General features: G+C 41.8%; 1 protein-coding gene and 1 pseudogene across 1 annotated transcript in view; both read left to right on the forward strand.

Moving 5' to 3' along the window:
- Positions 1-27,967, forward strand: part of FAM107B (family with sequence similarity 107 member B) — a 197,368-nt gene that overhangs the window by 11,740 nt on the left and 157,661 nt on the right. The window lies entirely within an intron of this gene.
- The window catches only part of LOC112320257 (transmembrane emp24 domain-containing protein 10-like), a 38,158-nt pseudogene continuing 36,092 nt past the window's right edge, over positions 25,902-27,967 (forward strand).

A 27,967-nucleotide genomic window follows, 5' to 3' on the forward strand; every position in this document is an offset into this window, starting at 1 on the left:
ATTAACAGAAAAGCTCTTGGAGTTGTTCACCGCTGTAGGAGACTGATCTCTTTCAATAAACTGATTTTAATTTTCTATGTTTTATAGTTGTCTTGAAGTCAAACCTTGGGGGTATCTGCAGAGGGCAGTGCTGCTTAGAAGCATATTGTAAACTTATGTGTAAACTTCTATCTCCCTTCTTCCCAGCCTAACTCTGCATTGTCCTTATTTATGTGTTATTGGGGGCAACTCTTGTAGGCTGCATTTCCGTTTTCTAGTACAAACCAGTTGTGTGGTTTTTTTAAGAATGAAATCTTCCCTCCCTTTTCCTATGGGCCCTAATAGAAGAGAAGAGAATTCTAGGCTACCTATAAAAACAAATACTCTATTAAGGAAACTCTCTGCTAGACAGATGATTTGACATGAGAATTTTTAATAGAAAACATCTACCAAATGTTAGTTTTCTAATTCCTTTTCATGCTCCTGAGCAACTGCCCCCACCCCAAACAAGGAAAATATCTCATGAGTTTGTGGGAACCCCTTCTCATTTTTTAAAGCCCTGATAATTTCTTTTGCTGGGTTTCTACTTTCCAAAGATGTGAAACATAGTGGCATGATAGTGCATGATATACCCAGTGTACTCAGACAAGAATGTTCCAATCTAGATATTCAGTTGCATCCCAACTGGAAAAGAGAGAGAAAGAGCTTCTTGGCTTCTCTTAGAATAAACTAAAATAAATAGTCCTCATAAAACCATGAAAATTTACATTGTGCAGCTTTGACTATTAGAGACCATGCATTAATAATGGCAGAAAATGGCAAAAATGCAAAGTTTTCAGACCATTTAGAGCTGATGGGCACATATATTTCAAACTATGAAATAAAAGTTGAGTGTATAATTTCACCAAATTTTAGAGCATCATTTTCAAGTGAGGTTACTCCTGTGTGTACAATTCAGATAGAAAGATAAATATTTTCTAAGCAGATGTTGATATTTTAGAATGAGAAAGGTACAAGAGGAAGAGGTCATCCCATTTGTGAGCAGCACCTATTTCTAGTTCATCAGGGAGAACCTGGCAATCTGCCCATGACCTAGTTGATCTTTTGCCCTCATTTTCACAGGTGGTTAATAAAAGAACAGGGCTTACTTTGTATGTAGATAATGGCCTGGAGTGTTTAACCAAAGCACCACCAAGGATATTCCAGTTCATTGACAAGACCCATTTCCCCCAAATACCTGCATCTGTAGAGTCGGAATTTCTATCCTCTTGATTATATAACATGCAGTATACTCCAGTTTAAAAAAAAAAAATCCAATACTCTACTTGCTGGGTATGCTGGAAATTTTTAAAATCTTATGCTCTAGGAACCACAAAGGCTATTGAAATGAACATGCTGTATCAATCATGGGAAATTAGTAGGGGTTTTTTTTCCCCAGCCAAGGACATGTGTTAACCCGATCTGAATTGCCTTAGGTTTTGCACTCTGAGTTCCTTCTTTCCAAAGAAAATAGAGCTCATCAAGTTAACACTTTTTCCAACATAAAGTTGACACACTTAATTTTGTAATTCCACACCAGGAGAGGTGACAGTTTGGAAATTTGAGGCAATTGGTGGAAGGAGGAGTCTCCCTAATGGGCATAGGTACTCCTACGGGAAGCATTTATGATTTTGTTGTGGGAAGTTGGTTTGTGGGTATCCCACATTCAGTTAAATGAAAAGGACAACTCAGGCAACTACTAGAACCTTAACACACAGGCAGGATTTGATTGTCTATAGAAAATAAGAACCTTCCCCTCAAATGAGCCACCTGCATTAGGAGAGTCAGTTCTGTATCTTAAAATATCAAATCTCAGAGATGTCTCACATTATTTATTACTAATAGTAATTAATATACTGCAATTTATAAGTAATAAACTTTAAAAACTTAAAACTTTTATTTTTATTAAAACAATTCATAGTCTTATAAAAATTTCATAATGATGTATGTACCCTGGTGATTAGAGCTAATTCAAAGTTATCCCCAAAGTCACTGATATATGGTCAAGTAATCTTTGCCAAATGTACCAAGAATACACAATAGGGAACAGATAGTCTCTTCAACAAGTGGTGTTGGGAAAACTGCATATCCACACATACAAGAATGAAATTGGACTCTTATCTTATGCTATACACAAAAATCAACTCAAAATGAATTGAAGACCTGAAACCTTAAATCTCTTAAAAGAAAACATAGTGAGAAAGCTCCTTGACATTCATCTTGGCAATGAGTTTTTGGATTTGACATCAAAAGCACAGGCAATAAAAGCAAAAATAAACAAGTGGAACTACATACAACTAAAAAGCTTTTGCACAACAAAGAAAACTATCAACAAAATTAAAAGGCAACCTATAGACTAGCAGAAAATATTTGCAAACCATGTATGTGATAAGGGCTAATATGTAAAATACATATTGAGTCACTCATACAACTCAATAGCATGAAAATAACCCAATTAAAATATTCATGAAGAGTCTGCATAGACATTTCTCTAAAGAAGGCATACAAATGACCAATGGCTATATGACAAGATGTTCAATTTTACCAATCATCAAGAAAATGCAAATGAAAACCACAATGAAATATCACACCTGTTAAAATGGCAATTATCCAAAAGCCAAAAGAGGCAAGAATGTGGAGAAAAGGGACCCCTTATACACGGTGGGTGGGCGTATAAATTGGTACAGCCATTATGAAAACAGTATGGTGGTTGCTCAAAAAATTAAAACTAGAGCTACCATATGATCTAGCATCCCCACTTCTGGGTGTATATCCAAAGGCCACAGAATCACTACCTTGAAGAAATATTTGCACTTCCATGTTAATGGAGGCATTACTCACAGTGGCCAACACTAGGAAACAACCTAAGTCCTAAGTGTCTGTCAACGGACAAACGGATTTTAAAGACGTGATACACACACACAGTAATATTATTCAGCCTTAAGAAAGAAGTAAGTCTATCTTAGTCATTTGTGACAACATGGATAAACTTGGAGGACATTCTAATAAATAAAATAAGCCAGAAACGGAAAGACAAGTACTGTATGATCTCACTTTTATGTGGAATCTAAAAACATTGAACTCATAGTAACAGAGTGGTCATTGCCAGAGGCTGAGGGCGGTGAGGGAAACGGGGAGATTTTGGTCAAAGGATATAAATTTCCAGTTATAAGATGAATCAGTTCTGGAGACCTAATGTACAGCATGGTGACTATAGTTTATAACAACATATTGTATACTTGAAATTGTCTAAGAGAGTAGATCTTAAGTAGATCTTAAGTTTTGGTAGTAAAAACTACCAAAAAAGAGGTAACTATGTTGGAGGATAGGTATGTTAATTAGTGAATTATGGTAATTATTTCACAATGTAAACATACATCAAAACATAAAACATCATGTCGTACACCTGAAATATGTACAATTTTTTTAATTTTTAAAAAGATTATTGTATTTTTAGAGAGAGGGGAAGGGAGGGAGAAAGAGAGGGAGAGAAACATCGATGTGAAAGAGAAACATTGATCGGTTGCCTTTGCATCCTCTCCGACCAGGGACCTGGCCCACAACTCAGGCATGTGCCCTGACTGGGAACCAAATTGGTGACTCCTTGCTTTGCGGACCAACTCCCAACCAGACCACGCCAGTGAGGGCTGTATACAATTTTTATTTGTTAATCATTCCTCAGCAAAGCTGGAAAAATAGCCCTCTCGCTCAGTTGCTTCCTGGTATACTAACCCAAGTGGGAAATAAAGGAGACAGAGCTGGGAGGCGCTGGCCATCAGGAAGTGCTGGCCATGTCCCTGACTGTGAGCGACAGGTGTGAGAAAATCATGTATACAGAGGCCAAATAAAGGGTGAGATACTGTCTAAGGAAGCTCTTGAATGGGAGCATTAATGAATACACTTTTAAACAGTAGTCATTCCTCTCTTAGCTGGGAGCTGTTTTCCTTTCCTGGGTGCTTCAGGAGAGAGATATACGAAACAGTGATGGAGAAAGGGGACCAGATGAATAGATTCTGGTACCTAATGAGGTGATGGCTCCCCGAGAAGGTTCCCATTCCCGAGCCCTTTCCAGGATTCTGGAAGGCCTGTCAGTTGTCTCCAATGATTAGAGGCAGGTAGGGGCTACCCGTCTGTCCAGCCCACCCACAACTGTTCCCCAGGGATATGTTGCAATAAAGAAAGTCTCACATGAATTCTGCCACCACTACAAATATTTTTTTTGACAATCAGGTACAAAAAGAAGCGTATTCCCTAAATCTGTGTGCCATAGAAGTTCTCCAACTTCTGTTCTTTTTACACAGTAGCCCCTTGCGTGAATAAAATGATATATAGGAATGCAACAACATTCTAACGGCAAAACCAGCAAGCCTTATAGTCACAGGGGGTGCAGGAGCCCTCTGTCAAAAGTGTGTGAAGGACCAAATGGAGCTCAGGATCCGGGATGCTCCTGTAAAAGGGGTTGGACTTCTGAATTTGCTACACTCTTATACTTCATTTCGCAAAGGCAAAAGTGCTGACCAGTCATGTACTTGAGTACCATTCATTTCACAAGTGAAAAATGATTTCCAAAGTCTCTTATGCTAATTAGTGAACCTTCTGGTTTAGGTTCAGCTAATACTGTAGTCCCCTCTGAATGCAAACTCCCAATTAGGGCCCAACAAATACTAACTAACCACATCTGCACAGTGACCCCAAAACTTTCTTTGCTTTCAAGAAGGAAGGCAGGAAAAATAAGCTTGAATTTGGCCTTAGATCATTGTTGGGCGAGGACGGGACGCTTGGCACCTCACTTGCCATCCTGTAAGTGTGAGAAAACAAGTCTGTAAATAAAAGCAAATGTTCTGGAGATGGCAGAACAGGAAGGTAAGAAAGCACCTGGGTTCTTCAGGATGCCATGGAGCCATTTCAAGTGCAACTGTCTTTAGGGTATAGATACTCAACATGTTGACACGGACGTATTTTAAAATAATTACAAACTGTTTTAACAAGGGTTATCAAGACACAACTATCCCTGGGAAATCTGCAAGTGGTACCACAGCCATTTAAAATTCATTGTGTTCAGAAATGAACTCTCCCCCCAAGCCTTTATCTATCATTAAACATTCTTTTAGCTGCAAGAAAAGGAAATCTTACTTAAAGTTAGGCCATGTGGAAATGGTTACCTCACCTGAAAACAAGCCCTGAGGTAGGCCTGATGCAGCCAGAAGGTCGACGAAGCCACTGAGCACCCAGCTTCTTCTATCTCTGCTCAGCCACCGGCAACCCTGGCTTCCTGCTCCCAGTGACCGCCTTTGTGGTGATGAAATGCCCACCAGTAGCAGCTGGACCACAGGCTTCCTCCCTCCCCTGCTACCTCCATACTTTGGACAATGCCTTCTCTGTCCCCTTTCTGTCACCCGTTTCTGACACTATCTCCAAAACCTAGTTCCAGGCTGGTGCCCACGCCTGGGCGCCCCTGGCACTCGGTGTTTGCCTCAATGAAAGCACTTACTAACCTGCACCCCTCTGTGTGCCTGACTCTCCCGCTAGACTCGAGGACCTTGAGGACAGGGGCTGAATATAGTTTTCTCTTTATCTGTTGTGGGCAGTACCTAGAACAATGTCTGGAATGGAGAAGACACTTAATAAATATTTATCGAATAAAGTAAAGGATTAATTAATAACATTAAAATCAGGAGAGAGGTTTATGAACCTTCATATTCTTATCACTTAATCTTTGTTTAGTATTGCCAAGGTCTTTGTATTCTCATTTTTTAGAAATGCATGGAAATAATTTAAGACCACACCAGGGGGTAGGGGTCAAGATAATTTTCCCCCTTGAAGAACAAACTGTTTATTACTCAGGTTTGAGACAAAAGAGCCAGACACATTTATTCTGAAGCTAATTCAGCCAGAGGAAGCAGTTTTCTTTCAATTGCCCTTCTAGTCCACTTTCTGAACTCCTCAGTGAATTTCCCACATGACAAAAAATGAACCTTTTTATGCTTCTGTTTTCCTATTTGCAAAATGAGGATAATGGGAGTTCGTATGATGCCAGTACTGTACTGAAAAAAATGGCTATAGAGAACTTTAGGCATCAGAGGAGAAATTATAGAATATCAATAACACAAATAATGATGCCATTAAAATAGGAGCAGAAGAAAACAAAGGCATGTATTTATCTCATTACTTTAGTAGCATGTGGAAAGCATATGAACAATATTGTTCACATTAATAAGACACCAAGCTACGTTAAAGACACTTCCAAGAATGGTTTCATTTGTTTTCACAATTCTGGCTTTCCAATGTTTTTGCTTGAAAAAAAATTTTTAGTGATTTGCAGAGATCTCAATATCTAAAAGACATTGTTAGTTAATCTGATTTATGTATGGAGCATATGATTTTGCACTTAATGGCTTACTTCCTAAATCTAAGCTAAAAGCCAATGATTTACATATTACTGTTAAGTCAGAGGGTGTTAAAGAAGTAATTTGATTTAACGAGGAACAGATAATTTCAAATAAAAATATTCAGCAGGTTATTTCTTCTGTGTTTCAGTAATTAGTGTGAAGTCTAACTTTGAAGTTTTAAAGTCTTCATTCTCTCCTCAGTTCAGCAAACTCGAGAGGGGGTGTAACACGTGCTGTGTTAGGTACTGGGCAAGCCACAAAAAGCAAAGCGCCAGTTTCACCTTTGAGTTGCTTGCCTCTGAGACATGAGTCAGGCAAATAAGCAGCTGCAAAATGAGTTAACAAATGCCAAAATGGCATGAACACTTATCTCATTTCTATGGCTTAGTGTTAAAAGAATTTATATAATTATACACACATTTTTCCTTCCCACCCAAAGAAATTTCCATAAACCCTAATTGGATCACATATCAGTCTTTCATAGTCACAATCTCAAATTTTTCCCATTTTGTCGTCTCCTTACTCCCTGCTTCCGTGCCGTCCTTCGTCATTCTTGACTCCTTTCCCCCTGGCTCATACTTGTGCTTCAGCACGTCTTCTATCACAGAGTCTCCCTCCCTCCCTCCCTCCCTCCCTCCCTCCCTCCCTCCCTCCTCCATCCATCCGTCCATCCATCCATCCATCCATCCATCCATCCATCCACCTTCCAACTGCTATGCCAGGGACTCATTTAGCTCTGGAAAAACAAAATAATTAGGACTTACTTCCTTCTCTTAAGGAGCTTGCAGTCTGGCCAACAGAAACCGAAATGTCCGTGAGAGTGCGGGTGCCATGGTAGAAGTGGGGAGCACTAAGAAGGACAGTAGTGGATCAGCGCTGCACAAGAGCAGGGTCTCAAAGCTAAGAAGGTGTTCCCCAGGTGAACATGGCAGAGAGAGTCATTTTGGGCAGCAAGTGGCAGAGGACCTAACTCCAATTGGCTTACATAGGAAGGACATGTCTTATCTTACGTAAGTAGAAGTCCAGATGTTGGTTGCCTTCAGAGTTGCTGAGAGAAGTGAAGACACAGAATCGTGAATAAATATGAGAACATGTTGTTTTTCCTTAATCTATGAATGTTATAAAAAATTTCTGCCAGCTTTAAGAAATCCTCAATGGCAAAGTTTTTTCATTGTTTACTGGAGATTATTTTCCCCATGGTTTTCTCTATGTGACATAACAGTTTTGAAGTCTTATTCACATGCCACCGTCTCCCTGCAGAAGTCATCAGGCAGTGGTTTCTTTCACCCAAAAGATTTCCCTCTCAATATCTTGATTCAAGGGAATTTTGGATTTGCCCCGTCTGGCTCATTGAACAGTATATTAGAGTTTACCAGAGAAACAGAACCAATAAGAGTATGTGTGTGTGTGTGTATCTATGTATATTTCAATATCTATCTATCATCTATCTATCAATCATCTACGTATCTATCTATCTATCTACCTATGCACCTATCAGGAGATTTAGAGGTATTGGTTCACAGAGTTGCGGGAACCTGCAAATCCAAAATCCACAGTCCAGGCCAGCAGGTGGATACTCAGGCAGGACTTGCTGCAGGCTTCAGGTAGGATGCCTTTTTCTTGGGGAAACCTCAGTGTTTGTTCATAAAGCCTTTAATTGATTGGATGAGGCTTGCCCACATTATTAAGGGTAATCTTTACTGACAGTCTTCCGATTATAGATGTTAACCAGGTCTACAAAGTACCTTCACAGCAACACCTGGATTAGTGTTTGATTAGATGCCTGGGTACACTAGCCCCGCCAAGTTGGCACATAAGACTGTCACGGAGTTTGATGAAGAGAAAAGCATCATGGATTTTGGGTCAGAAGACCTGGGCTCTAGTCTTGATTCTTGCTAAATGGATCTTGAACACATCTCACAAACTTTTAGAGCCTGATTTTACTCTTCTAGAAACTTGGGGATGGAGTATAGACAAGAAGTTTCTATGGCAGTGATGTCTGATTTGGCTTGAAAATTCTCAGGGCCTTCCCAGGTCACTCAGTGTCCTGATTGTCTCCCCCGTCATCTTAAAGGTACAGATGCTCCTGGGTTATGGATTTTGAGTTTCTAATCACAAGGGATTTGCAGTGAGTGAAAAGATGTTCTCTGGGGCACAATGGATTCTCTGAGGAAAAGGGAGTTGATGGAGTGATTCTTGGAGAGAGTAGTGATAATAGAATTGATTGGAAGGATTTGCACTGCGGATGATGCTATAGCATTGTGATAGAGAGCCTGTGCTTTGGGGGATCTCTGAGTTACTTTTATTCCATTGTTGGTAACTTTACTCTCTTGGAGTCAACTCTGGCCTATAACCTGGTGTCACTTGATCTTGCTCAAAAAAGATTTCTCTAAGACCACTGACTTACTTTGAACTTAATTTAGACCCTGGGCAGTGTTAAGTACTCCTTAGAAGTGTCAAAGTTTGCTGAGTTGGTTCAAATGGCCAGTTTCCAAGTTTTATACTTTTAAAATCTGCTTTCCTCTGATAGTGAAATGTTGGCAGATAAATTAAATGGTCATAAAGCAACTCTTAAATCAGGCCCTGGCCCTGGCAAACAGAAGTGGCTTCACCCTGTTTACTCACTACATCTTGTCCTTAGGAATCTAAGCCAAGCTTTGGTGTTAAATATTTTTTCATTTTCTGCAGATCTGTGTTTCATCTTTGACTGAATAACTTTAAAAGGAAAGAAGGTCATAATTTTCAGTGTGTAATAGATTTCTACAAGGAAAATTAAATAATCCATACAGTTGCAGACACATAGATGTGCCATCCCTGGCAAGATACGCTCTGTCTTAGTTGAAGAAACCCCAACTCAAACAAGTGAGGAAAGTACAGCTTTTACTACTGAAAAGTTCAGAGTCAGGGAAGGCTTTGCAGCTGCTTGGTACAGGAGCTCAAAGATGGCATCAAAGACCAGCTCATTCCGTGTTGCTCTCTGCCTTTCACAGGGTCACTTCCCCTTTGTTTTAAGGCTGGCTCCCTTCCTAGTCACTGCATGGGTGTTAGTAGTTCTTAGGGTTTCACATCCTTGTTTAGCTGGAGGAGGAAGATCAGTGAGGTTTTATGGTTTTTTTCAACCGTAAAACAAGCCTTGGACTTACTCTTGTTATCCTGATGTGCAAGGAGATGGAACTGTACTGTTTGGTTAAACAAAGCAGATCCTAGCTCTGGAGCTGAGCTCAAGGCCATTCTACCCACAGTGCTTTGGTGTTTATTGGGGGATGGGCATAATGGCTTCACTGGAGGGTCAACCACACAGACATATATTTCAGAAATTGTTTGGATTAAAAAAATTTTTTTGATATGCAAAATTTGTTAGTTAATTTCAAGGTAATTTTTAAAGCCATTACAACATTTTTTATGGGGAAAAAGATGTTGAAAATTTGGAAAACAATTTACAAAGTACTTTCTTTGGTTATCAAAATGGAAAAGTAAGCATATTGTTTTTCCTTTTTTGAAAAGCAGTATAAGTTCTCTTTGTCACTGAAGACTAGATAAAAAGTAAAAAGTTGGAATAAATGAAAAAGTCAGTCATTTAACTATTCTATTCCTTATTCCTCTTATTTCCTTCCACTCATCTACACACAGTAAACATAACATAGATATGAGGAAAACTAAAAAAAGAACTCTATTTTACCATTAAGTAAGTATTAAATAATTACAATGGCTCTCTACAGTAAATCTAGAAGTTCCTTCTGTGTACAATGAATCTTGGCCAAGCATCAAGCAGTCTGAGGTAGCACCCTGTGTGATTAAGGTGTGGGGAGCAGGAGGGAGAACTTACTTTTCACTCTGATCCCCATGTCTTCAGTATAGTAGCACTGTACACTCCCATTTTGAACTTCTAGTTCCTGTCGCCACCCTGGTTGGGAGTGAATAGTAGAGCTTGGTTTGTCAGAAAAAGGGTGTCTATAAAAACTTAGTGTATGTGTGTCAGTGTATGTTGGTGCATGTGTTTGTGTGTGTGCACGCACTGACATGTTTCCGCTCTTTATGACTACCCTTTCAATAATACCATAAATAGAAGCTTTGTGCTTGGTGAACACTTACTAAATTACACTTAGGCTGATAGAACTTGCCCATTCTTACATTTTCTCTTATACAATATAATGCTTGAATGGCTAAGATTACAGGACCCTAACCCACCTCATCTTGCAATCATCGCCAGATGCTGTCACACACAGAGGGGCCTCACACATGTGGTGGGATTGCGCACCATGGCATAAGTTTAGTTCACTGTCTATAGTGGAATTCGAATGGGCTCTTTATATTCTATACAAAACTCTTCTTAACAGCCACTAGAAGCTACATATTCATACCTTTGCATGTCTGGACTTGGCCCTGGAGAGGAAGGAAAATTATTGTCTGAACTTTTTGAAATTGGAATGGGAAAATGGAATCTTTGAGTGGAAAGCTGGGTCCCTTCCAGGTGTTCTGTCCCTTCTGGGGGGTTTACACTGGGGTAGTTCAGAGGGCCACCTTTGAAAAGATGAGTGAGGAGCAAAAAGGAAGAAACTCTGACGTCATAGAGGCTTGATAAGCAATAGGTTGAGTTCCTTTTTCCAGGCATCACTTTCCAGACTGCAGCAAAAACAGGAAGGAAGGATGCTCTCTCAGGCCAGAGGGAGTGGGTCAGCGGGAGTCAGTGGCATCAGCAGATGGGATACTGGGAAACCTGCAGGCCAGGAATGACATCAGCTTGAAATGGAAAAATCCACCCTGGCCCAGTAACAATTAAAAGAGACTGGTATTTAAAAAAACATTTGGAACCCAGAGTAAGAGAGAAGCTGTGGATTCAATCTCTTTCCTGATTCCTTTCATTCTTTTTGAAGCCTCCTTACCTTCACCACCACTGGGGAAAGCTCCCTGGTACGGTTCACAGCTCTTCCCCTCCTTTAAAGGTGGAGGTGGGAGCTCAGAGCAGGTAGACTTCAGTCTGGGAATGTGACCACCTGACACTTCCTTGTCCTCTTGTCTCTGCCGCTCTCAGAGCCACAGACTAGGGCAGAAGGACACCAGGGACAACTATAGGGGCATCTGGGAATGGCCTAGGGAACTATAGCCGTCCCAGGACTTCCCACACTTTTTCAAAGTGGTAGCTTATCAGGTCACTCCACTCTACCTGTCTCCCTTTGGAACTCTACCCAATGCTTGGCATCCAAGACTTGTTCAGATTTCCCTTTTCAGGGGCAGTTCCCCATCTTTAACTGATAAGCTCTAAGAGAGTCACAGAGGACAAGCTGTGTCGTCAAAGCATGCTTAGCCCCTTGCAGGACAGGGCCCACATATCAGAAATCATATAAAAATGGAATGGTTCCCAAAGGGCCCTCTAGTTTTAACGATAAGGTGAGATTCTTTAAAAACCCACAGTTGTGAGTTTGCTTTGGAACTACCTCTTGTTTGGGCGGCTGGAGGTGGGGTCTTTGTATTGGGATTCAACCTTTCCCGGAGGATCATGAGAAAGGAAGGGAGCAGGTGTGCACGCCCCATCTGCCCAGCTGGGGCCTGTTGTTCTTCCCCTTCTCATTACCTAGTGGATGTCCTAGCATATGGGGCCAGTCCCCTAACAGATGTGCTGACAGAGAAATAATGCACGGGGCAGACCTGCTCCTAGTATTTGCAGGACTGGAGCAATGATGTAAAAAAAGAGAAAGCCTGAGGCCAAGCTCCCTCTTTGTGCCACCCCTAATTGTGCTTTGCACTTTGAAGGCCCTCTAACACATGTCCGTACACCTCAGTCTGCACGTCCCAATGCTGTCCCAGCCCACACCAAAGAGCCACCTTTTAACCCGCTCCCTGACTATAGGTGCACACACCCGCCCTGTGGTCCTTCAGGAGCACAGAACTGAGGAAGAAGCCTCCACTGGGGATGGTTGGGTCAGGGAATTCCTGGGTCCCAAGTGCCTTGAGCATGGTCTGGAAGGGAGATGGGTGCTGTGTGGGCACGTCCCCTGGCCAAGAACTCTTGAGTGGGAGTCTCTAGAGCAAAGTGCTGCAGGCAGAGGCCCTGACTGCCTGGGTCTAAGGGCTGGGTTTTGGGTCCTGCAGGTTCGTGATATCTTGGCATAATATCAGTAAAAATCATGGCTGTATTTGTACTTTTCACAGACCTCAGTGTTCTTGTCTTTGAGAGCTTTACGGTGCTTTAAATGTGCTTTCCCAGCAAATTTCATTTTTATGTCCTTCCATTATGAGACAACTCCCGTGGTCTCCACGACTCCCTTGGATGTCCCATGTTGTCAGACGTGGCTCAGACCGTGGTCAGTCATTGTCCGGGGAAGATGCATTTAAAAGGCATTCATGGAGTGCAGTTTGCTTCCATAAGAAAGGCCTTGGAGACACTATTAATGGGTTTTCATTCTAGCCTTGCCTTCAAATTGTTCTTCTGGCTCCAGGGGTTTTTTCCCTAGGTGCTCTCCTTGTGAGCTGTTCACTCCCATCTCTCCGAGCTCCCAAGTGCCCCAACTCCTCAGGATGATTGACTGAGGTGCCTCAGCCACAACAGGCTCCCATGATGGGATTATACCTTTTTCTTCTTCCCTCTTTCCTATCTTAGGTTTCATTCCCTCTAGGTCTGCTGGATGTGGTCACGTTCATGATCCCTCCGTAAACTCACGTGCATTGTCATTGAGTGGTTTGGGGATTATGCCTTATCTTGAAGACATGACTGCTGGTGATTTTAGGCATTACATCAAAATAGTAGGAAGAGTATTATTGGGAGGGGGTGGGCTCCTGGTGCTTCTGCTCCCTGAGATATAAGAGGCCAACGGTGACAAATGATGCAAATAGAGCAACACTGGCATATAGAGACTATTGTCCTTCTGGCTCATTTCATGTCCCTGTGACAACCTCACTACGACTGGGACATGAACATTGGCCATGCCTCAGTTCTCATAAGGCCAGTACACCATTCATTTGGCCAGGGAGTAAGGGTGCTGGCACCGGGGGAAGTTATTATATAAAGTCTGAGTATTTTACTTAGGTGAACTCACAGTCTAGCTTTGATATTCAGGGTAGATTTTCACCAGGAAAGAGGAATGAGGCACTAGTATGGGAGAAACCAGGCTGATTGAGAGGGAAAGGAGGGTGTCAGGGAAATGACAAAATGTGAGGAACTCACTGAGGGGTGATAAGCAAACAACGCATTCGATGACGTGAGCAGGGAAAGGCTGTCCGGTCCCCAGCTTAACCTCCGAGTGTCACTTAGGTTCCAAGTCATCAGACAAACTGGCTTCCAAAGGCTGGCGGATTGCATGATCTGGACTTTTGCCTCTTTTGAACGGCGTTCTTCCCTGGCTTACAAATACAGCCATTCCACCTCAACGATTCGCCTTCCCAGAAAGGCTGGCTGGAACCAAACTCCAGTCCTCTTGCAGCCCTTTAAGAGGCCCGACCTGGTGCTAAACTCTGGCACACCACGGAACATTTGTGTTTTGACTCTATGACAAGCATTTGGGTTTTTTTTTTTCTTTTTTTAAAGAAAAGTTACTCTGAATCCCAAAGGTATAATCAAATTTATTCTTACACCTTGCTTTGAGGAAGGAGAGGGGTAAAATCCAGGCCAGCTGGCCCTTGAGCAAGTAGGTCACACAGCACCATGGGGATGGCTGAGGCTTTGATGTCCGTGGAATTTTACCTGGTTTCCTTTGTGCTCCATCTTGCTTGATTGCTATACCATTGAAACCTCTGTGTACCAATCAGAGTTTGTAGTTGCAAGCAATAGAAATTAACTCTGATTGATTGAAACAAAATTGATCAAAGGATAGCTAGGTAGTTATAGAGTCACCAGGAGGCTGAGAAATTAGGGTCTGGGCTACATAGCCTGGAACAACACCCCATGCTGTGTTGCAGAACTGGTCCTGTGAGGATAAGTGCTAGAATAAGTGCTGCAGCTTGCTCCTCCTATTCTACAGGCCCTGGACCCTGGATGCTGCTACTAGCAGCACTGCTATTGCTGGCCCAGGAATGCAAATCTGCCCATCTGTACACAGAAAGTCAGGATAGAGCCTTTGCTATAGCTACAGGAAAGTCTGGGACAGTGAGCTGCTGGTATCTTCAGCATCAAAAGTGGGAGGTAGGCTCTGCTTCCCACTGAGATTCAAAGGAATTCTCTAGATATGGGAGGAAGGCTCAGATATTGAGTGGCCAAAAAGAATGATAAATGTCCATTATCCTTTGTTAGATCTAACCTTGACCCTCATTCTCAGCTTGAAGATATTCATTCATTCATTCAACATATATATTTACCTAGCACTTATTGTGAGCCAGGCACTGTGTTTACTTCTGAGGGAAATACAGGGATAAAAGAGAATGACCTTCTCAAGTAGCCCTCAATCTAGTGGAGAATGTAGAAAAACAGGGTAGGTATGGTATAGTAAGTGCTGTGACAGAAGAGGTGGGATACCTATCAGAGGAGGAGACACATAAATTAAATCTGGAAGAATAAGGGCAAAGGAAAGAGATGGTACAGGGACTAACGGGTGATGTAGGATCCAGGGAGCAATTGCTAAAATATATCTGGCCATTACTACCTTTATAGCATTTTATTACCCAGTCTGATACTGATCTTTGAGTGGAAGCAATCTATAGTGCCTCTTTTCATTCTCTCCCATCATCTTAGCCGAGAATGAAAATAAGAGTAATTTATTTAGCATTTAATAGGTGTTTAGTGAGCAAATGAACCAAACAGACAAGTGCTGACCACACTGAGTTCAGATTTTCCCAAGTGGAACATAATAATAAGTAAATTATATAGTTGTTAGTGATAAATGGCTAAGGAATAAAGAAAAAGTAGCACCGTGGCTGGTGTGGCTCAGTGGATTGAGCACTGACCTGCGAACTGAAGGGTTGCTGGTTCGATTCCCAGTCAGGGCACATGCCTGGGTTGTGGGCCTGGTCCCCAGTAGGGGGTGCGTGAGAAGCAACCAAACATTGATGTTTCTCTCCCTCTCTTTCTCCTTCCCTTACCCTCTCTCTAAAAATAAATAAATTATATATACATATATAAATAAGAAATATAAATATATATATAAATAAATATATATATAAGAAAAAGTAGGAAAGATAAGGGAGACTGGGAGTCTCTATTGAGTGACATGCAATTGACATGTCACATGGTCTGTTCAGAGTAAGTTCCATTGCTCTTGATATCTGGCTTTTGCCTTGCTCCCTGGGAATTGTCTTGACAATCTGTTCAGTATTCCAGCTCCTACCTTGCTCTTTCCATTCCCCATTCTCTAGTCTGGAGTCCTGCCTGAGCCCTCACCTGGTACCCTGATTCTGGATGGCACTTTGGCTGCCATTTTTCTGATCACCAGAGCCACAGGAAGGCCCACCCAAGCACTTCCTGCTTATTGGGAAGTCCTAATATGCTTTGCTGACTGCTGTCTGTTTCGGTCAGGTTCTGTCATAGGCTTTGCATGCTGTTTCGTGGCCACCAAACTGGATTTCCTCCCAAGCTTGATTAGGCTAAAAAGAGAATGTATTGACTTCACCTGAATAGTCCAGGAGATAGGCTAATTTAGGCATGAAAATTATGTCATCAAGACTGTATAGCTTTAAAAAAAAAAAGCAGTTTTAATTTTTTAGAGCAATTTTAAGTTTACAGAAAAATTGAACAGAAAATACAGAATCTTCATATATCCCTCTTCCCTCCCGTGCACATAATTTCCACTATTGTTAACATCTTGCATGAGTGTGGCACATTTATAACCATTGATAAGACAATACTGATAACATTATTATTAGCTAACCCATAGTTTACCTTAGGCCTCACTTTTTATGTTGTACATTTTATGGGTTTTGACAATTGTATAAGGACATATATCCACCAACATAGTATCATACAGAATAATTTCAGTGCCTTAAAAATCTCCTGTGCTCTACCTATTCATTCACTGCCCCCCTCCCTCCACTTGAACCCCTCTTGAGTTTTGCCTTTTCCAGAAAGTCGTATATTTGGAATCATACAGTGTGGAGCCTTTAGCCTTTCAATATTGGTTTCTTTTATGTAGCAATATCCATTTAAGTTTCTTCCATGTCTTTTCATGCCTTGATAGTTAATTTCTTTCTATACTTGAATAATAGTCCATTCCAGGGATGTATCACAGTTTATCTATTCTCCTATTAAAGTAAATTTTTCTTGTTTCCTTGGGGTGTCTTAGCACCTCCAGGATCACATGCCCACAGTTACAAGTTTAACATAAGGAGGATCTTTTGCTTAGTCATTCTAGAAGTCCTAGAACTTGAGTCTGTGTCCATTCCTGAAACAAGCCTTGCGGCCAGAGGAACGAACTCCTTTTCTTTCATTTATTCACAGTGAGCACCTGCATAGAGAGCACAGTGCCAGGCATTGTCCTAGGCACTGATGATGATGGGTCAGTCCCAAATCACCTGTTCCAGGGGTAAAGTCTATCTGCCATCCAAAGCACATGAACTGAATTAAGAGCTGAGGAGGTCAAGTTCCCCAAGGTGCTGTTGCCAGAAGAGAGCTGGCTGGATCATGGGTGTTGGGCAAGCAAAACCATTGCTGAGTTTGCCCACAGAGCCTCTTCTTGCTGGTGGGTGACCAGAGTCATATGTCCTGGATCGTGCACTTTCTCCAAATCCAACCTTTACCTGGGTCTTTTCCAGCCAGATCCTGAGGCAGGACAGCATGGTAGGTTGCTACATCTGCCATTACGAAGAGGAGGCTGTTTTCCCTCCCTTTGATCTGAACTACTCTGTGATTGCTTTGACTAATAGGGTATGATGGAAGTGACACTACCCCACTCTGGGCATAAGCTCTAAGAGGGCTGGCAGCTTTTGTCTGAGTCTTTTAGAAACCACCCACCACATTAGAAGTATGAATACCCTCCATCCTGGGAGAAGTCTCAGCCTCAAGAAGAGGCCAGGTGTTCGAGCAGCCGTGAGGAGAGAGTCTTCAGACATCAGGTGGGGAAACCATCAGGGAGGGATATCCTCCAGTCTCAGCCACCCCAGCTGATGTATGTGGATCAGAGCTAAACAGCTCAGCTGAGTTATTTACAAATTTCTAACCCACAAAATTGTGAGCAAAATCAAGTAGTTGCTTTAAGCCACTAGTTTTGGGGTTGCTTGTTACACAGCAATAATATCCAGAACAGATAGCAATTAGTATGACAACAGAATCAACTAAAACTTAGTATACCAACCCATTGACCCAATTCATTTGCTTGTTTTAATGTCTGGATACTTTGCATTCGCTATTCCTACAGGCAGTCCTGCAGGTGCCGTTGACCTAATTTTGTAATTACTCATCTAACCTCCTTTTTCAGATGGCACGTGACATGCTGCAGGCTACCCAGAAATAGGCTGTTGCTGGGAATCCCTTGGGAATATTTTGGAGCTGAAAGGGCCCCAAGAGATGTCTCATTTAATAGATAATATTTAAAGAGACCTAAGGAGGTGAAGGGGCATGACTGTGGTCAGGAGGAAGAGCAGGACCTGGAACCCAAATGACTGTCACTCTCACTACTCACCAATCAACAATCAATTCTCCGTACAAACGCGTGAGCTGGAGGGTGGTGTGGATAACCCCAACTCTGCTTTGAAATCCACTTTATCTTTTCCCTCACTCCCACTCCCAACCAATTCACTATTCTGACTGCTTTATCTCATCTAATTTAAGACTACTTTAAGACAACCTGGGCTCTTGTGTCAGATGTAGATTCAGGTTCAAATTCAGCCATTTATTACTTGCATAACAAGTTACCTACATTTCCTGTGTTTTAGCTTCATTAGCTGTAGAATGGGAAAGTCTTTCTCCCTGGTAGATGTATATTCGCATCTATAAATATTGTTAAATTCCAATGAGGTCTTGTAAGTAGCTTGTTTCTCACAATGCTGACGTATGGTAAATGCTCCACCATGCTGACACTAGCTGCTGCTTAGTGTCATGGGAATTAGACACGTAGAGATGGAGCTTTTGTCCATGAACAGGTTTCACTCTAGGATGTTTAGCATGCTTTACAGCATCACCGTCAGACAGTGGGGCCAATCACATTTTCAGAAGGAGAAAAAAGATAAATTGAGGCACTGAGCTGATGCCTGGTGTGAATAAAGCCAACAAGCTAGTTGGAGAGAGCAGTGCCCCACAGGGATGGACTGGCCTGTTGGCCTAGAGACCATTCTCAGAATGTTGGGGAAGGTACGTTTATCTTAGACCATTTCCCTGTGGAAAGAAAATGCTTTTCCTATGAAAGAAGTGCTTGTCTTCATTCTTCTCCCCTCCCTTCTCTCTCTCCTACTTCCCTTTGCTCTCGATAGCATCCTGACGCTGTGATATATGAATAAGAGAGAAACCATATGAGCAAAACAAAAGGGCCTACTGTAAAGCAGAGATGAATGGGGTCTCTTTGCTTTTGCTCAGCACTCTGACGAGCAAGTCTCTGGCTTCATCATGCTCTGGGAATTTCTCTGGGCTCATTTGCTTTTTTGTGTCCTTCATTACTCCTTCCCTTATTTCTGTCCTTCTGTGGGTTCACAGGACAGGCTGTCAACAAGGCCACCTGGTGCTGGCTTCCTATTTGACTGCTGGGAAATTACATTATCAAGGCCCCATTGGGTTCCTCTGCAACTTTAAGCCACAACATTCACTCTGTGTTCTATTGGCAATATTTCCCATGGATTCATTTAAGGTCTATTTTTAGATGACCCTTTCAAAATTACAGCATTGACCGTCTGAAATAATATTGCATGCCTGTGAGTGGAAACAAATCCCAGTAATAGTTACCTCTGGCTGCAGTTAAAATAAATTTTTTAGAAATAATCAGTAAATGATTTATGATGTTTATACTTAGTAAAAGTTCTTAGTGTATCTTGAACTTTAAAAAATACCATTGATTTATAGATTTATAGAGACAGTGCAGAAGAATTGAGTGATAATGGGATTTTTTTTTGCAGCAAACTTACTGTGCTTGTATTAAATATTGTTCAGTTTAATGCAATTGGAAGCTAAGAACATACATATGGGTAGAGTCTTAACTGTGAGTCTGTAGGAAAGCTGTCCCAAACAGTTTGGCATATCCCTTAGACTGGAGGTGGGGGAGGGAGAAAACTAGCCATATCATCAGAGACCTGCTGAAAATAGGTTTACAAATTTACATAAAGATATTATTTCTTTTAACTTCCAGAAGCAACATGGTAGAATGAGTTTTGAATTCTATCATTAATTCATTTAATTATTACCATCTCTTTATTATTTTAAGTATCCTTCCATTAAGCTATCCATTCAGTCATTCAACAAATATTTGCTGATTAGTGCCAAGCACTGAGCTGTATAAATTAAGTTTATACAGGAAAGCTCAGTCATGCAGATGAACCATTGGAGGGCAATGTTAAGTCTGTGTTCCTCAATTATTTTATCCTCCCTTTCTGACTAGGTTTTCAACATGATCTTCCAGATATAGATGTTCTTCCATTGTGTTAAGACCTCCAGTCTTGCCTCCCCCCACCACCATATTTTCACCCCACATAGCTTCTTCCCTTTGCTATCCAGCCTGGATTCTGGGCTGTATCACTTCTAGTGTTCTCTTGCCAACGCCCTCAACACCATCACCTCCTGAACAAAGCCTGTGTCCTCCTGTCAAACTCATAACTTGAACTACTCCAGCCATCTGCTCTCTCCGGTTTGATATATCAGTTTCTGAGCACTGCTGGAAGATGTTACATTTGCACCCTGGCTGTCGCTAAAGTCATGCGTGCATTTACTCTGTATGCCAGGGACAGTATAAGCATGGGTGTGGCAGTGAGCAGGCGGTGCTCCCTGTTCTCCTGGAGCGAATATTCTTGTATGGAAACACTCAATAAAGAAAGGAGTAAATGAAAATATCAGGCAGTCATAATTCCCTGCAGAGAATTAAACTACATTGTTGTGAAAGCCAGTGGCCGAATGGCTATACCACTCAGGTGTTTAGGGAAGGCCTCTCAGACATGGTGACTTTGGGGTTGAGATCTGAGCTGACAGAAGGAGCTTGTCATGTGAACACCAGGGGAATAGCCTCCTTGGATGAAGGAAATAACTGATGCCAGTGCCCCGGGAATGAGCTTGGGGTTCTCAAGAGGGAAGTCCAGAGGTAGCTGGAGCATCGTTCATCCAAGAGAGAAAGTTTCAGAGGTAGGTAGTGGCCAAATAAAAAATAAGACTTTGTAAACCAGAAAAGGAGTTTGGGTTTTATTTGAAATTTGAAGGGTGGTTTTAAGCAAGCAAATTATATGATATGATTTACATTACTAAAACCTTGGATGCTCTATAGAGAGGAATTGAGGAGGACAAAAGTGGAAGCAAGGAGATGTTTGGGAGGTCATTTCAGTAGCCCTGAGACAGGGTCATGGTGGCTTAAAGAGGATGTTAGGAGAGCAGTGTTGTAAGTAGACATATTCATATTACGTTTTTTTAATTTTTATTTTTAATTTATTATTTTTTTTAGAGAGAGAGGGGAGGAGGGGAGAAAGAGAAGGAAAGAAACACTGATGTGAGAAACATCGATTGGCTGCCTTCCGCACACACCCCTACTGGGGACTAAGCCTGCAGCCCAGGCTTACAGCCTGCCCAGGAATTGAACTGGCAACCTTTTGGTTTGCGGGACAATGCCCAACCAACTGAGCCACACCACCACGCTGGCCAGGCACAGTTTAATTTAATTTATTTTATTTTAATTTAATTTTTAATTGTTTTATTTTAGAGAGAGGGCAAGGGAGGGAGGAGAGGAAGAGAAACATTGATGTGGAGGGAAACATCGACTGGCTGCCTTCCACACGTGCCCTGGCCAGGGACGGAATCTGCAACCCAGGCTCACGCCAGGGAACTGAATGGGCAAACTCTCATTTGTGGGCTGGTGTGGCCAGGGCTCATAATACATTTTTAAGTCAAAAGGACTCACAGGTGAGTGAACGACGGTCGGGTAGAAGGTGAGGTAACACAGATTTGGAGCTGGAAAATTAGACAGATGGCGGTGGCATTATGGGTGTGAGAAATTCAAGGAAGATGAAGTTTGAAGAGAAATGCTAAGGATCTCCCATGGCTCACTAACTCCAACGTCTAAGTATACCCAACAGAAACGAGTGCTTGTAGCCACCAGAAGACATGAACGGGAATGTTCCTAGCAGCTTTATTCAGAATAACCCAACTGTAGGTAAACTAAATGCAGCTCAATAGACAAATACACTGTGATGTATTTGTATATAGAAATTACTATCATTCTTCCTAGAGTCACTATTTATTTCTACTTATTTGTTCTTTAAAACTGGAACTTAAAAGTTAAAGTGATGCTTGCAGTGTTTTTCATAGACAACAGGTACAATTATTTCTTGATCATTTATAATCAGTTTTAAACTCAGGTTCTGGTATGGATGAGGTATGAAGCTGGAAGAAGGGAGAATTATAAAGGAGACAGCGTGGACCAACAGGAAGGACACCCTGCTGGGAGTTCTGTGACCTATGCTTTTGTTCAATTCCGCCTCTCTTTTGACATAACTTAGCCTGATCACTTCCCCTTTATGGGCCCATTTCTTGATTTGAGAACTAGAGAATAAAGGGATGGTCTCTCATTCCTTTTTGGCGTGTCCATTTTAAGACTGGTTAGCACAATGTAACCTTCTAGAGACACACATCAATGCTTTGCCAAAGAGAAACTCTTTTTTGAGGACGGCCATCTTCACTGTCTGCCCTCTCTCCCTACTGTCCCCCTCCCCACGCTGGGCACCATAACTAAAATTTCTGGTAGTATTTTATGACATTTATCCTATAATCATGTTCAATCTTCCCCATAGTTTCCTATAACAATAAAATATAATAGATAATAGCACCCTGGGAAATCACAGAGCAATATGCAAAAATTAAATGTTAACATCACTACATTTCCTAGGAAGGGGCTCTAGGATCCTGGTAACGCTGGACAATCTGTGGAAGTTGACTGTGAGTAGCATTCCAGTCCTTGTGCTGGTTCAGAGAGGCCTGGCAGAACATTAGCCACCCTTTGCTTTAAATTCTTTGGAAAGGAGTCTTCCCAATGTTGTTAAATAATGCATTCCAATGTTTTATTCCCTTGCAAGTAGGGAACTCTTCCTAGAATCAGTCTGAAGCATACTGTCTTTTGCCTCAAGTTTTCTTGCTAGCCTTTTAATGATGCATTTCCCCCCAGTGGATCTGGAATTCAAGTTCTTTTTCCTTTACTGGGCAGACAGACATCCTGAGGGGCTATTTAACTGGCTGTTATCCTGCTTTCAGTCAAGGCTACACCTAAATAGTTCCAACAGAGGTGCATCAGGCCCAGCATTAAAGACCATCAGATGCTGGGGGATGAATTCCACTTATTTTCCCCCGCAGCATGCACAGGACTTCAGAGTGACGGAACACTGAAATAAAACCCAATTTTGCAATACAAGCCTTGAGACAGCAGGTGAATGACATCTTGCAGGACACCAGCCTGTGCGGCAGCCAGCACTGACTGGCTCGGGACTGAGAGGACTTGGCAGGTTAGACTGGGACAGATGGGCTTCCGTGTGCCAAAAGGGGAGATGATGTATATTAATTTGTTTCCTGTAAGGCACTTGTAAAACCGTACCCACTGTGTTTCACTACCAAGTTACCAGCCAACTGAAGTATTTAAAAGCACAGAGCTGTAAAAAATAAAAATGCAGAGAGCAATGCTAACTCTGTAGACCCAAGCTGTCACTCAGCGTGAACAATGAAGACATACCCTCACCTTTGGGGCGCGGGTCCAACTAATTCTTAATAATCACTTTTACGGTCATTTAGTAGATGCTCTAATTCCCTCTCCATATAAATAGGCCAGTGTAAGGAAAGTATAGTTGGGCTACAGCTTGGGTCTGACAATATTGGTGTCTCTGAGCACTCCATTCATTACCATGGAAACCTGTCTGCTTGACCTTTAATTCGCTTCCCCCCCCATGGCTTACAAGGCAATGATACAATGGATTTGTGATTCTGTGTGTGGCAGGATGTTTATTCCCTTTGTTGTCTTATCATTATAATCTCATTACGAATCGATTAGTGTTGTTTTCAGTGAAGAACACTCTACCGACTCTGAGTGTGTGCGCTGGAACACACCCAATTTATGCGGGTGTGGTTAAAGTCCTTCATCTGAGCCAATGGCTCCAGTGATGACAGTGTTGGTTTAGCACCAGTGATCTTTGCCAAGGTCCTGTATAAACATCCTACAGGCACTGGGATAGTTAATGTTATGTGTCAACTTAACTGGATTGGGGGTACCCCGATGTCTGGTTAAACATGATTGCTCAGTGTGTCTGTGAGAGTGTTCCTGGGTGAGGTCTGCGTTCGAATCCATGGATTTAGCAGAGTGCCCTCTCCAGCGTGGCTGAACATCAGGTGATCTGTGGACGGCCTGAGCACAACAAAAAGCTGGAGGAAGGAGGAATAGGCTCCTGTTTTCTGCCACACCGCTTGAGCTGGGACCCCTTATCTCATCTCCTGTCCTCATACTAGGATTTAAATCATCAGTTCCCTGATGTCAGGCCAAATAGGACTCTGACCAGAATACATTCCTAGTGTCCCTGGGTCTCCAGCTTGCACAAGGCAGATTGTGGGACTTCCCAGCTTTCATAATTGTGTGACCCAATTTTTCGTAATAAATCTGTTTTTATATCCTATTGACTCTGTTTCCCTGAAGCATCCTGACTAAGATAGGAACATTCACTAAAATTAATTCCAAAGGACTTAGGCAGTTAATGTAACCAAACTGGGAATATACAGAAGAAAAAATGTTGATAAGCACTGTGGTTTTCTGGAAAGAACGTCAATTAACTCCAGAGTTACACAGACTCAGCTATTTAATCTGCTGTTTGATCTTGGGCAACTTGCACAGTCTCTTTGAGCCACAGTTTTATAAAACGGGAATTATAAACCCACCTCTAAGGGCTCTGAGATGAGGAAGTTAGAGAGCAGGGGCCGACTGTACCATAGTTTACTTTACAGCCTCGTGAAGAAACGTTCTCCAATGCTGCGTGTATCTACTCTACCACTGGGAAGAGCCCTGTGATATGTCATTTGCCAGAGTAATTTCCTGGTTGTGACAGGCACACTGTTGTCACCATAGCTGACATCTAGGAACTACTTTGTTATCACTGGTAAAATAATACTATCTCCGTGGAAACCATTTTTGCTTAACATAAGACTTTCGTCAGGGTGCACGAGACAATGGCATTTTGTTAACAAGACACCATCTCTGCCTGAGACTGACAAAGTCGAAAGCCCATGTGATGTTCACTGACAAAACTGAATCAGATACATTTGGGGCTATTTGATTTTGAAAAGTTGGGTGCAGGTGACTGCATGTACTGTACCTTATAATTCTTTTTGGTGACAGAAGTTGGCATGATGGCTGGAATAGTTAAGATACTGTGTGACTCATTTTATTCCCAAATATCAAATATAAGATAAAATATTACACCATATATAATATAAAAGATATTATCAAAAACCAGGTTTAGTGCTAATATTATTACATATTATATATAATAGTATTAAATATTTTAAATAATATCTCTTCAAAATATTTGTACTTTATACACAAACATATGTTTCTGTCAGTAGGAATCAATTATAATATAAAATATCAAGTGTATTGTACTTTCATATTTATAATACCTTACATTTGTAAGCACATTACAGTTTAGAGATACTTTCACATACATCTGCTTCTTAAAGGAGCCCTCTAAAATAGTCCAGGCAGGTATTAGTATTCCCTGTTTTGAAGATAAGGCCACTTATCTCCAGTAAATGAAATGAAACCTAGTACGTGACAAAGCTATCACTAAAAACAGCCCTTTGGACTCCTGGTCTAATCGATATTTTCCCACGACAGCACTGCCACCCTGACAAGTTGATGAATTAGCCATCTCCGGGAAAGACTGGTTTATAGGGTGGAGAAATAGATGTGATTCACTTCCCTGCTCTTGCTCGTGGGGTGTTCAGAATGTCGTCAATACCTGCTGAGTGGTGATGTCTCTGCGGAGGGCTAGCTGTTGTAAGAAAATGAACTAAAAAAATCAATAGTATGATTGAGGTGGTATAGAGAGGAAGGTTATAGTCAGGTAATCACATAATTTACCACAGAAACTGAGGCAGTTTTGACAGTGAAAGGGACTGTTAATAATAATTCCATGGAGACAGTAGGGATAAACTGGCAGTGGCCCAGGGAAACAAGATGTCTGGTCACCTTAGATATAATGGGAATAACATGGAGAAAACAGAGTATAGGTGTTGAGAAATAAATTTGGGAGTGGTGGTAAAGTAATTGATTTAACTCCTTTCTCCCACTGGACTGAGAGCTCCAGAAAGGCAGGCATCCACTCTGTGCTGTTTTTTCAGTGCCTCGGATCTAATAGGTGCTTAATGAATGCATCATGGATTGACTGATATTTGGGTACCATCACACAAAATTTCTCTTGAACATGCCGTTGGAAGTGTACATGTTCAGAACGAAGATGGAGGTGAGTACAAGTAGTGCTATATGATGGGTGAACGCTTCAGAAGCATCTGTGTCCTCCCCAGCTGATCGCTTTGCAAGCTTATCTGTGATTCAGAGTTTTGCAAATAAATCACTGTGCACTAAGAGGGAAATAGGACCTCCCAATCTAATATTCTAGTCTATAAGAATATGTCAGGATGGGGAAGCTCTTGACAAAGGAAGGGACATATTTCTGGAGGCCCTCAGTGATGGATAGCCCACATAAATTACCCCTGCTGGTCCAGCTGGGCTTCCGCACCACTTGGAATAGATTCCCGGGGGTGGCTCTGTTCTCCTTTCCCTTTCCCTTCTATTTAGTGTGTTCTGTTTTTACAGTGCTCACTGAGTTTACTTTCAGATTATGACTTCTACCACTGGCAATCGAAAAGAAAACACACACATACACATATATAGCATGCACTGAAAACCACACTACTGAAGAAATAAATCACCAAAAAGGGTGAAAGATAATCGTTGATGGTTATTCAAAAAATTTGGTGGATTGAAGTAAATTTGATCATTGGAAAATCTCTGGCTAAAGAGAACAGTGCAAATGCAGTTGATCTTAAAGATTCAAATAATGACTGAAGCCATGGCTTTGAGCCCAGATCTGAGACCATGCACTAGCTCACCGATGCTGTGCGGCCTGGACAGTCATCCCTTTTACTTCTTGGGTTATTCAATAGACTTGTTTGTTCCTTCACCGCATGAGGGTGAGCCTGGCAGGAAATGAGAGAGAGAGCAAATGTGACAACAAGTGATGACTGATAGAGGTTGCTGGTGGCCGCAAGTGCTTAGTGCTGTTCTCTTTCCTTTGTTTGGAGTTTAAGACTTTCCTAGAGGGCATTTCATCTTTTATCTGCTTAGAGCTTTTCTATGTATCTCAAACTTCCTGAAATCACTTTATAAGCTTCTTGCTTAACATTAGGAAGTGAGGTGGGTTGCTACAGCATGGGATTCAAGCTAAGCATTGGAGGTCTACTTTAGTATAGGCTTCCCTAGAAGTCCCAGGAAGAGAGTAGGGAAGTGATCCAAAGAAAGGACACCTGTTATTAAGTTAGCTACCACAGTGGACACCAGAACTTAATACCATGGGGAAACTCTGAGAAGTATGTAAAATACATGCTCCAGCATGATCCCATTGAGAGCTGAGGGAGCTGGGGCACTTATACAACATCTCGCAAGAGTTTTCAGTTATCAGTTGACAGTTGGAAGTCCAGGCTGGAACACACTATCACAGTTAAGATTTGGAGACAGCTCAGCCCAAAGCATGATGGTACTATTTCTGGAGCAATACATATCTGTTTTTGATGATCAGAGAATGATCAGAGTTTAAAGGACCCCTTTCCGGGGGGAAGGCACAAGAGAGCAGCTGGTAATTGGGGAAGTGTGGAAGAGTCACTTAATCTGTCCTGGTCCTTTGGGGCAGTACGTCCTGTGTAGGGTTGAGCCATTTGCACAAAGTTGTCTATACAGATTTCTAGCTGCCATGCAAGTAGACGTGGTTTCTAGCGGGAAGCATGACACTATTGTCCTTAATTTTGGGATACTACCAACAAAAATTTATTCCCAGAGATCTGACAAACAGCTGTCCTTCCGGTATAATTCCATGTTGTCTGATAGCCTCCAGATTTGATTAGGAATTGTCATGGACTGAATGTTTGTGTTCTGCCCCTCACCCCCACCTTTCCCAAATTCTTGGGTTAAAAATCTGAGTTTCCAATAGGATGGCATTAGAGGGTGGTGACTTTGAGAGATAGTGAGGTCACGAGAGTGAAGCCCTCATGATGGGATTTAGTGTCCCTATAAGACAGTACTTGAGAGAGCTACCTCCTCCCTCACCCCCATGGGAGGATACACGAGAAAATGGCCATTCCAAACCAGGACGCAGGACCTCATTACACACTGCATCTTGCATCGGTAGGCGATCTGATCTTGGACTTCCCAGTCTCTAGATCTGTGAGAAATAAATGTTTGTTGTTTAAGCCACACAATCTATAGTATGTTTGT

This window comes from Desmodus rotundus, chromosome 4, assembly GCF_022682495.2.
Source record: "Desmodus rotundus isolate HL8 chromosome 4, HLdesRot8A.1, whole genome shotgun sequence".
Classification (NCBI taxonomy): Eukaryota; Metazoa; Chordata; class Mammalia; order Chiroptera; family Phyllostomidae; genus Desmodus; species Desmodus rotundus.